Raw genomic sequence first — 11,308 nt, 5'->3', positions numbered from 1 at the left:
TACTGCTTCACGCACTCTAGCCAACTGACGCTGTCACTCTAACTTTGAAGAAAAAGTGATTTGCACTCCTCCTTTGAGTGCTCACAGTTTGAAAAGTTTACATGTTATGTAAAACTGTTGTTGTGTTTTGGAGAGAGCAGAAGTTTTCCTCCGTTTTATAGTTTGAATCACATTTCTACGTGCAGGTATGAGAGAGCTGGGTGACTCAGAAAAAAGGTGAAATTTTGTAGAAAAAAGGTGAATTTTGTGTGTTTTTAAAGAAAATTCCATTATTTGCATTATTTATTCCCAGTATTTTGGGAATAACTTTGGGAAAAATTGGAATTTTAACACCAAAAGTCATAGCACCTGTTTCAGGATCAAGACGCACGTTTTGATGTATATATTACAGGGGTTTTCTCAAAGCTGCGGGACGAGTTACGTGCCAAAATTTGGCGGAAGAATAATAATAAGCTCCAAGGCATCTATTAATATTCTCCTACGGGTTTATTATTCTTCCGCCAAATTTTGGCGCGTAAGGTAAGGTAAGTTACAGAGCTGCAGAGGTAGGTGTGTTAGTTTCCTGACTCATAAAATGAAGAGCCTCGCTCCCTCAGAGTGAGTAAATATCAGTGACTTAATCAGTTTGAAACAGTCTGAGACCTTGAGGAACACTTCGTGGAGGACCATTTGGACCATTTTTACAGGGGCCCCTAGTGTTTACATCTGAGTATGATGCTCATCTGCTGACCACATGGCTGATGACTGATGGTTTCACACACTGTTGCCTTCCAACTGATTGAGCTGCATCCCAGTTGGAGTGTGTGTGACTAAGCACCGTGAGGCTGAAGCATGACTCACTTACGTCTACGTGTACGCTGCCAATGTCCATCCTGCCTGCCACCTGCCCAGCACGAGCCTGCTGCAGGTCTCACATCAAGCCACACACAACCCAACATGGCTGGCAACAACAAAGATAACCAAAGGTTCTGACAACACAAAATGATGCTACTGCTCATTACGTAAAACTGAGTCCCTCTTAACAGGCCCCCCTCACACACACTCACAGACACACACACACAAATACACACACACACACATTTGCTTGACCAGCACCCCAATTAACCCCTTTGACCTTGTGTGTGTTCTATAAGAGTATGCATGTGTTTGTCCTCAATCTGTCCATCAGGTACTTTTAGAAGCATATGCTCAGTGGTGTGTGTGATCACAAGTGGGAAATGCTGTGATTCACTTGCACCGTAACCTGCAGCTAAATTCAAGCTCATCATCAAAGCATCAACACAGAACTGATGACACAAATTAATTTCATACTGCTACCTCACCCAGGTGTCATACAGCTTTATATTTAACTTATTTAAATGTGTGTGTGTGTGTATGTGTGTGTGTGTGTGTGTGTGTTTGTGTGTGTGTGTTACTAATAAGTTGGGAAGCAGGTCATCTCTGCATGAAGACGGAGGCCTCCTGGTGAGGGGTGGATGCCACTTCATGATGGCCACGCTTCAGGACACAAACACTCACATACAAGGAAGTTGATCAAGTGTATGCAATGAGGTCAGGGAGGTGTGTGGGAAGGAGGATGGCGTGAGAACACAAGGCGGCGAGGGGGGAAAAGAAGCCCTCTTACTTTTTTCATGGATCCATGTTGTTGTGCAGCAGTGACCAGAGGCTGGACACATGCCTTCCATTTGGGCAGCAGGTGGTCAGACATGTCCTGGTCAACAGACAGTGGTGAAGGAGGGATGGAGCCAACATGATCAACAAAGATGGCTGAGCAGAAGGTCGTCATTTATTCAGGTTTGGTCTTCAGTACAAAGACCGTCACGTTGACTGTTTTCATTTTCATCACTTACAAGGCAGAAATGAGAGCAACTACAGCAGCACATTACACATGAAAATCAGACTATTGTCACTGTGTGTGCACTGAGCCTCCAGAGCCACAGGACCACCAGAGTCCTGCGTTCACTGCCCGGCAGTTAACATGTGCACCATGAAGTCCAGAATCAGCTGAGTCAGGTTCTGTGTTATTAGCTGGTCTTAGGCTCAGTGTTATAGAGGGTCCATGTGTAAAATTTTGATTTAATGTTAGTCAGTCAGTCTCATGCCAGCAAAGTGAGAACTGGGGTGGGAGTTGAGGGGTCAACAGCAATTATTTAATAGCAATTTATATAATAAGTTCATTCGGAGGTGGTGTGTGCAGTACAGTTATGATGTCATCTCTGTACAACGATCCTCAAACATATTGATATTGGTATTGGGACCATGATCTAATTAAAACCAATTATAATAGGAAGGTTTTAAATACAAATTATTGCTTTGTCTTCATTCATTTTCAGTTTCCTCCAGTTTTGTGCTAAGCTATGCTATCTCCCAAACCGTTGCACTTTTTCTTTATAGAATAATTCTGCTTTGGTAGTGAGGTCAGAGTGAACTTTATTGTCATTCAGACCATACAATAGAAGTGCACAGCAGAACCAAATTGTGTTTCTCCTAGCTCAATGTGCAGTCATGTAAAACATGTAGAAATATAAATATACAAACACTAATATAAATAGACGTAATGGACATAATAGACAACTAAGACATAACAAATAGTGCATGCAACGTGTCAATTGTTGGTAGCAATCGTAGAAGCAGATAAAAAGTAGTTTGTGGGAGCTGAATATATGCATTCAGTCAGTCTTTGTATTTATATAAGTCACCTACATTTTATCAAGGGCTAAAGTTATGGAGAATTGAGGGTGTGGCCTCTTCGAGTGACAGTCCACACACACCCCTCTTTGCCCATTTTTCAGACACCGCCAAGATGGCGATGTTGGAGCAGCTCACTCTGAGCTTCAAACCCACTCTTCAGAAACCTGTGGGTGACGTCACAGAAGCTACGTCCATCTTTATGTACAGTCTATGGATAGTAAAATAGTTTTTGACAGTTTTTGATTAAACTGTATGATCATTGTGGAGGATGTAATGTTGAGCTGTGTTACATTATACAGAGTTTCTGTTATTTCGCCTACCTTCATTGATATAAATGAGGTGGACAAAATAATAGAAACACCTGGACGCCACGGTGAGAGTCCTCATGCAGCAGTAGTTTTGTTTTTTTAATAAACGGTGTCAGAATCGGCCCTGAAAAAACTGTGTTGGTCAATCCCTAGTTTATAACACAGTGTTGATCAGCACGAACGCAACACAGAAGGTGGAGCTAATGCACCAAAAAGCTGTTTGCCAACCACCGAGAAGCATCAGAAGAAGAAGAGCTGTGCTTTAAAGCAGCACCCAGCATGTGGCTGATGTTCCGACATGTTTTTTACACTGTTAACAAGTGTGAGATTTTTCTCCATTGGAATGTACACTGATCTGCTCATAAAATTATTAATAAAAATGTTCATAAGAACAGACTTCAGGAGCTCGGGTGTTTTCTTTAGAAATATCTGAGTGAATCATTAAGAAAGGGTCAGACAATGAACCAACAGCTGAGTCAAACTCACAGCACTGACACATAAGAAATAGACTCACATTGTTTTTTCTCATCTTTTAACAGTGATCTCTGTCTGTGACTCTATAGTAGTAAAGTGTAATTCATTAGTTAGTGAAGTGGTAGTGATTGGGGGCTGAGGACGGATGGTAGGAGGAGGTTCTACTGAAAGAGAAAAGTTCAGAGCAGCTCGTTAAAAGAACTTTAGACATGAACATGAACTGGTTCATTTTACCGTGTGTGAACTGACCTCTGAGCTGCTGTGGTCACGTGTGAACACTGAACACCATGAGGAAGGGTTCACTAACTTTAAATCTTATCACAGGGGAAACACTTTGATGACTGGAAGGTAAATATGACAGTTTCATCTTCACAGGTCGAACTCATCTACCAGGAAGGTGCATGTGTACATATCTGCTTTGACAGTATAACTGTATAAATGAGGGGGCTGCAGTTGTCTGTGTGAAGATGATGTAATGACCCGTCTCTTTGTCTGTCTGTCTGTCTCCTCAGGGTCTTTGACCCCCTCTAGCCGAGGCTTTGACAACGTGACAAGGCCCCAAGCCGAGGGCCACGGGGCTGATGGGCCACGATATTGTGTTGAGAGCAACTGTCCATTCTGGACTATTGTCTGGATGAGTGCTACTGTCTCTGAGACAAAAGAAGCACCTGCCTGATCATCCAAACACACACACATACACACACACACACACACACACACACACAGACACACTGATCTGCCATGTGCCTGACACAAGGCCACTGTGTGTCCATAACCTCCCATTTTACAAAGGAGGGGAGTGTAATGCGGGGCTGGACATGTAACACACACTCAGGGATTGTGTGTGTGTGTGTGTTGAGGTTATAGATATTGGCGGGAGAGAGGGAGAGAGGTGGGGGGGTGTGGATGTCAGCTGTGTGTGTGTTGGGGGAGGGAAGGCTCACTCTGGGGGTCAGTTTGGCGGGAACGTGGGGCTTGTTGGATTTACATCTGTTCAGCCGTGTGCCAGGCTGAGCACCACACACACACACACACACACACACACACACACACACACAATCTCTAGCTCATCCAGCCGTTTGTGAGGAACAGAGAGGCATCATGTTGGCATGTGCCTGATTAACAACAGGTCAATCTGTCCATCTGCGTGTGTGTGTGTGTGTGTGTGTGTGCGCACATGAGCAGCGGAAGCGACACTGAAACACTTGTTGCGCATCTGTCCTCCATGGCATGTCCCCTGAGCGGCTCCTGTGGTCACAGAGGGGCTCTGTTGGCCCCAGCAGTCGTCCAGAGAGACACAGGCAGACTCAGTCATAGCTGTCAGGCCTCAGCACCCCTCTGTCCTCATGAATAACTGTGTGTTCATGTCCTGTCAAGACCATCACACGTCCTGCTCCTCATTTACATGTCCCTCATGTCACACACTGAGGCTGAAGGATTCATATACAGTGTTATTCTTGTAAAACAAATCATCTAACTTAATCTGTTCAGGAAAATAACTTTATTTAAACTTCTCTGACAGCAAACCCCAGCCAACCACATGAATGTGACAGGCTTCAGAAAATCCATCAGGGGCTTCAGGAACCTCATTAGACCAAATGAAGTATTTGAACTGATATTGTACTTTGATATGTTGATAAAGAAGAGTCCGGCTATATGGTATGTTTTACTTTTCAACTTCTTTTTCCAAGAAATGTGTCCAGCAGATCCCAGAGAACTGATTTTATTTTGAGAATATATTCATCAAATGTAATTGAAGGTTATAAGTTATCAACTGCTCCAACAACAAACTGATACTAGAAGCTGAAAACAGAATCACCTCCTCATGGTTGTCTGCTTGCGAGTCATATAAGATATTAACAATTTGTGTGAAGTTTTGAGTGAGGGTGAACGTTGAGATATCATGTCCATGAGAGTGGAAAACAATATGACTTCAGCTCTGTCTGTCACTGGCGCAGAGGAATAAAAGCATCATGTAAAATCTAAAACCCTCTGCTCCAGTCTTCATGTTTCAGTCTCATTCTGAGCCACATGTCGACTGAGGACAGTCAGTGTGTAAATTAAGTGTTTGGCAAAGCTGCGCTACTTGGCAACAGAGAAATGCCGATCTATTCACCAAACAATAAATGCGCTCTGACCCGACATCATAGAACAATTCATACGATTTCCTTTAGATGTTCAACACCTCCAGAGAAGTAAAGCAGCGTCATGGTCGGTCTACCTGCTGTGATCGGTGCCAGAGATGGAAGCATGTTAAAATGATTGAACCATCACAAGAGGAGGAGGGGTTTGTAAACAGGAAAACAAGATCACACCATCAACACACAGGTTGTGTTGATGCTGCCTCTACAGCTGTAGACATTGTTGCACAGTGTCCAGGATCTAAACACGAGTCGCTGATCTTAATGGAGAGTGACCTGATCAGCTGTTTGAAAGGATCATATTCCAGCTGGATGTCACCTGGTGGGACAGAGGAAACGTTCTCACACTTCAACCCACAGCTGGGACCACAGCTGCATTACAACAGGTGCAGCTACAACAGACTGTGAGTTTTTTGTTTGTTTTGTTTTGTTTTGTTTTGAATCTAAGTGTTTATAGTAAAAATCTATAGGGTCGACACAAACCTCATACAGATACATTTTGGAAAATACACTACTTTTGTAAACAGCACCTAATCCGTTATTATTTAAAATGTATTTGTTTACTTCTCAGTGGTGTTTTTATTATTACAGTGGGATGTTGCACATGTGTTTTCACTGGCACATGTGGTCTTTCATCAACCAATCACTGTGGTTCCTGCAAGGACGCTCGTCCATGAAAATTGATGTCAGTCATAGCAACAGAGTTGCACTCTTAGCTCGGGAGTTTACACTTTTCTTTAGTAAAAGTTGGTCTTAGCAGCTTTGTGAAGAGGACTTAGGAGAAAACTGTCAGTTAGAAACATTTAGTGTGAATTAGGAGAACTCTTAGTGGTAAGATAAAATGCTTTGTGAATACAGGGCCAGTTACAGCATACACAACTTTCATCCCCTTTAAACACACCCTGTGACATACAGACAAAACATACAGCAGCTCAGATACACTTATGATTTAAAATACAAATACATGATTTTTAATTCAGGCTTGAATTCACTGGACATGTTGAAGATCATGTTCTCCATGTGTAACAGTGAACTGTTTGTTTGTCATACAGTGATGCTGTTAAACACCACCTCAATAACAGTAGTACGGTGGCCCTGAGAGCTCAACACACTGGAACATAAGAAAACACATGGAAAAGTCATAAAGCACAAACAAATTCAGAAAACATCTTCATCAGTTTGACAACATGTTTGCTGCAACACAACGGAAGTGGTTCCAGGATAATCCTTCTCACCTGCAATTGTAAATATTACAATATATTTCCAATATTCATATCTGGAAGAATCTTGTGATACAATTCAGACACCCCTAAAGCGGACCGCATCATTTCTTAACCTTGACGTTAGTTGAGGGTCTTGTCTCCCTGCCTCACTCCACCAGTGACTCTGTCCTCAGGTCTCTGCACCAGTGTGTTGCAGACACTGTAGGTAAATGGAAGTAGCAGTAGCTAACTATTTAGCCTGTTTAATACACTTTACTTTCTTACCCTCAGAGTTTCTGAATTAGGCAGTGTAAAGTACCTACAGATACACTGTAATGTTTGCTAGTTTCCACCTAGCTTTATGTTAAAGTTTAGCTAACTGATATTAGCTAGTTTTGTAACTTACCTTAAGTTAGGGTTAGGGTTAGTTTAGCTAACTAATGTCATATACTGTAAGTACTGCACTTAAGTACAGTTTTGAAGTACTCTTACTTTATTTTAGCATTTCCATTTTATGCTATTTTTATTTTTCCAGGAAATATTGTACTTTCTACTCTAATACATTTATATGACAGCTTCAGTTAAACAAGCAAGATACTGAAGGACTGTAAATGGGTTCCGTTTCACCCATTCTCCGTGGAAAAATGTTGACCCCCCTATTGTCAATGTTTAATTCGCACTGTGGTCTATGGAACAGTCAACCTTGGAGCTGCTCATGACCATAAAACATAAACGCTCTAGCATGGTGAGTGCATGCAGCAGCCCGTAAATCCCACTCTTAGATGTTGCTAGCTGGACAGCCAGGTAGATACAAAGATGCAGAAACACACATAACATGTAGGGGTTACAGGAAGACCTCTTCCTTCTCTCATGGTGCAGATTGTGCCACAAGTCTTCCCACTGATGGCACATCAACTTCCCAGCAACACCGCAAACAAACCCATCTCCCAGATAGTTGAAGTAACACAGCACCATATAGCACCACCTGTCAGTGAGCAGGCATCTGTCAGCCACTGGTGCCCCCCCCCCCCCCCCCCCCCCCCCCGAGGGCACCACACTGATGATACTGAGCGAGCTGCTGCTCTTTTACTTTCCACTCTCAGATCTCTGGTGTTATCTCTGTCTGTAACACCACCCCAGTGGACAGGTGAACTGGGTGACATTTATGACTGTTTAACTTGAAATTAAGCAGTGAGAAAGTGCTTAATCTCAACACTTCCTGTGAGTCATGACATTTTTCTGGAGAAGACCCACCCACGATTGTTAACGGCATCAAATAGGAAAGTCCTCGTGCTGTTTACAAGGCAGAAACGTTAATAAAGTGCAAACACAGCGAGACAAGGTGACTCGGTATCTGTGTTTGTTAGGGAGAGCAAACAGTGACTAGTTAATGATAAAGTGGCGGTGACTTTGAACAACAACCCAACAACTCCCACACAACGGCTGTAACAGCGCTGGCATGGACATCAAGACCAGCGCGCGGCAGTAAAAAGTAAACACACGGTGAAAAAGTCAGTGGAGACACAGTTTCACCTCATTTTAGAGGTTTGTTTTCCTTTCGGTTCTCCCTCTGGTTCTCTGTGGACATAGGGCTGAACAATCCACCGGAATAGAAAGGTTAAAAAAAGACAGTTGTGGAGGTATGTGTTGACTTCTGCTGGACACAGTGACTGACTGAACTCCTGATCTTGGACATGTTCACAGTGTTGTCTGGAGATAAGAAAGACCTGTGAATCCTCCCAGAACAGTGATACTTTCAAATCTGACATCTTAAACTTTGATATCTACAACTGCAACACCTGGTTATTTTACATGACACAAGTTCACACCAGTATTGTCACATTATCATCATGTAAAAACACTTCATTACAAGTAAGAGTCTTACATGTATAGACTCACAGAGTACAGACACACAGAACAGAAAAGTGCACTTAAAGTAAAACTTACTCAAAACTAGAATCACCTCCTCGTGGTTGTGTGCCTCCGCCACTAGTTTCAGGTTACATCACTGTTTATCCACAGTCATATAAAACATGAACCATTTGTGTGAAATTTTGTCATAATTTCTGTGTGAGGTCTTGAGCAATGGCTAAAAAGTGTTTTGTGAGGTCACTCTGACCTTGACCTTTGACCAGTAAAATGTAATCAGTTCATCCTTGAGTCCAAGTGAATGTTTGTGCCAAATCTGAAGGAATTCCATCAAGGCGTTACTTAGATCTACTGTCCACGGACTTCCTGAAAACAACATGCCTCTGGCTCTGACTGTCACCGACGCATAAAAATGGCTCTTGTGGGTCTTAAATACTTAAATAAATATTAATTTTCTATTAATGTATTACTTAGTTAATACTGATTAATTAATGTGGGGATGGAGCTGGTTTATCTATTTTATAAACTGTTCTGTTTTCTGTAACAATTCACCTTAAAAAGTATTTTAAAAAATCTCTAAAGTAACTAGAGGTTGATCTGACAATGGACGATCTCACTTTGACATATGATTTGCTCTTCAGATGAATCGTACAGATTGCGTCACTAAAAGTTCAATCTCTGCTAACAGACTATGTTAACTGTTAAACAGCTAGCCTGCTGACTGCTGCTGCAGACAGCAGTCCTTGTTCTGCTCTGCAGCCTCAGTGAGGTTGTCGTAGCTCCACATGAACCAGTTCTCCACCTGAGCACCACAACAACCACAGTCACTAGCTGCAGTCCGAGATGGTGGCATTACAGTCCATCTGTGGGACAAGAGACCTGCTGCATGCAGGGAGACAGGAGGTGGGACATACTGCCGCAACTTTCAAATTATAACACTTACATATAGAACCGGATAAATAAATAACAGCGCTGTCCGAATAAATACTTCGTATGAACTAGGATTAAAACTGTGATTGGTTGTGACAAAGTTTGTGAATAGAAGACTGAATCATGGGTGAAGAACAGCAGCAAGCAACACAAACATCTGAAAGAAGCATCAACGCAGCAGAAAGATATGAATCATGACTTTAACAATAAAATCAGAGTGGAAACAGAATGCAGGTTGTGATTCAGATCATGGATTAGGATTCTACACAAACAGATTGTCATATATTTTTTTGCCCCCCCCCCCGTAGAAGCAGCATCAGTTCAGCACCTGAGCGCATGAACTCAGTCACTGCCCCCCACTGCACAGACACCACATTACACTACATCTTAAACAGCCATGTAGGTCTCCTGTCCCTACCTTTGGATACAACCCATGGAGCCTCATATCAGAAGGTGTACACACCTTTGTCGTCATGGTAACAACAATAAACATGTTAAGTCTGTGGAATAATCATAGTGATTAAGAAAAAAAAAACTCAGAAAACAATCAGTGGTGAGAAAGTCCTGTGTTTTATCGATGCGTCCTCCTCTTGATGTGGACTTTGTCGCTCTCTTCACTATGTCACATGACTTCCTACTTTCATCCCGTCATGATTTCTACATCCACTAGAGGTCACCTCACAGTAAAACATAAGTATGGGCTCATCTCACATCATAATACAGTTCACACACTAACACACAAATGAATTGGATCATTTACTTTTCAATGTGGATTCATGTTTAATTTCACCTCTGAACTAACGACATTTTAAACGCAGCACCAGCTCCTGCAGACATGTGCGTTCACATGTGCCCGAGGGTAGGTGGATGTGTGTTTGTGTGTGCGCATGCATATATTAGCCGTCTTCCTACAAGTGTTGCACTACACTGAGGCCTTTTGCAGAGTGAATGAAGGAGTGTAGAGGAACAGGGAGGGACAAGGTCGCTTTCACAGGAGGGAGGAACTCACACATAAATCCTCCAGCTTCTCTTTGATAAGGCTTCAATTCACCAGCGATCATGTACCAGGCTAATAGCTGCCTGCTTCAGCCTCCCAGCAAGCTCATGTAACACACACACACACAGCCAGCACTAAAACAGACAGACACACATCAATATAATATTAGGAACGTAAACTCTGTCTAAACACTGTCACCATGAAAAACACATTCATACTGAAGTATACAGAAGAATACACAATAGGTATTGATTAAAACATTTATACACCCAGTCATTTCTGCAGCTCTGCACACACCAGTAAACACACAGAAATAGAACACATATGTATATGTATATATATGTGTACATATATATATATATATATACTGTATATGTTAAGTGTGTTTTGTATTTCTGTGTGTTTACTGGTGTGTGCAGAGCTGCAGAAAAGGTGTATCTATATATATATATATATATATATATATACACAGAGAGAGAGAAAGAGAGAGATAGAGGCTAAGTCTCTATCAGTCTAGCCTCTTTCACGCTCACATACTCTCTCTCTCACTCTCACACACACACACACACACACACACACTCGCACACACACACACACACACACACACACACACACACACACACACACACACACACACACACTTGCAAACACACACAGACACACACACACACACACACACACACACACACACACACA

This window comes from Seriola lalandi, unplaced genomic scaffold (genome assembly GCF_002814215.2).
Source record: "Seriola lalandi dorsalis isolate HSWRI2012SDOR001 ecotype SW California unplaced genomic scaffold, Sedor1 jcf7180002054784, whole genome shotgun sequence".
NCBI lineage: Eukaryota > Metazoa > Chordata > Actinopteri > Carangiformes > Carangidae > Seriola > Seriola lalandi.
Note: the sequence above shows the minus strand (reverse complement) of the source record.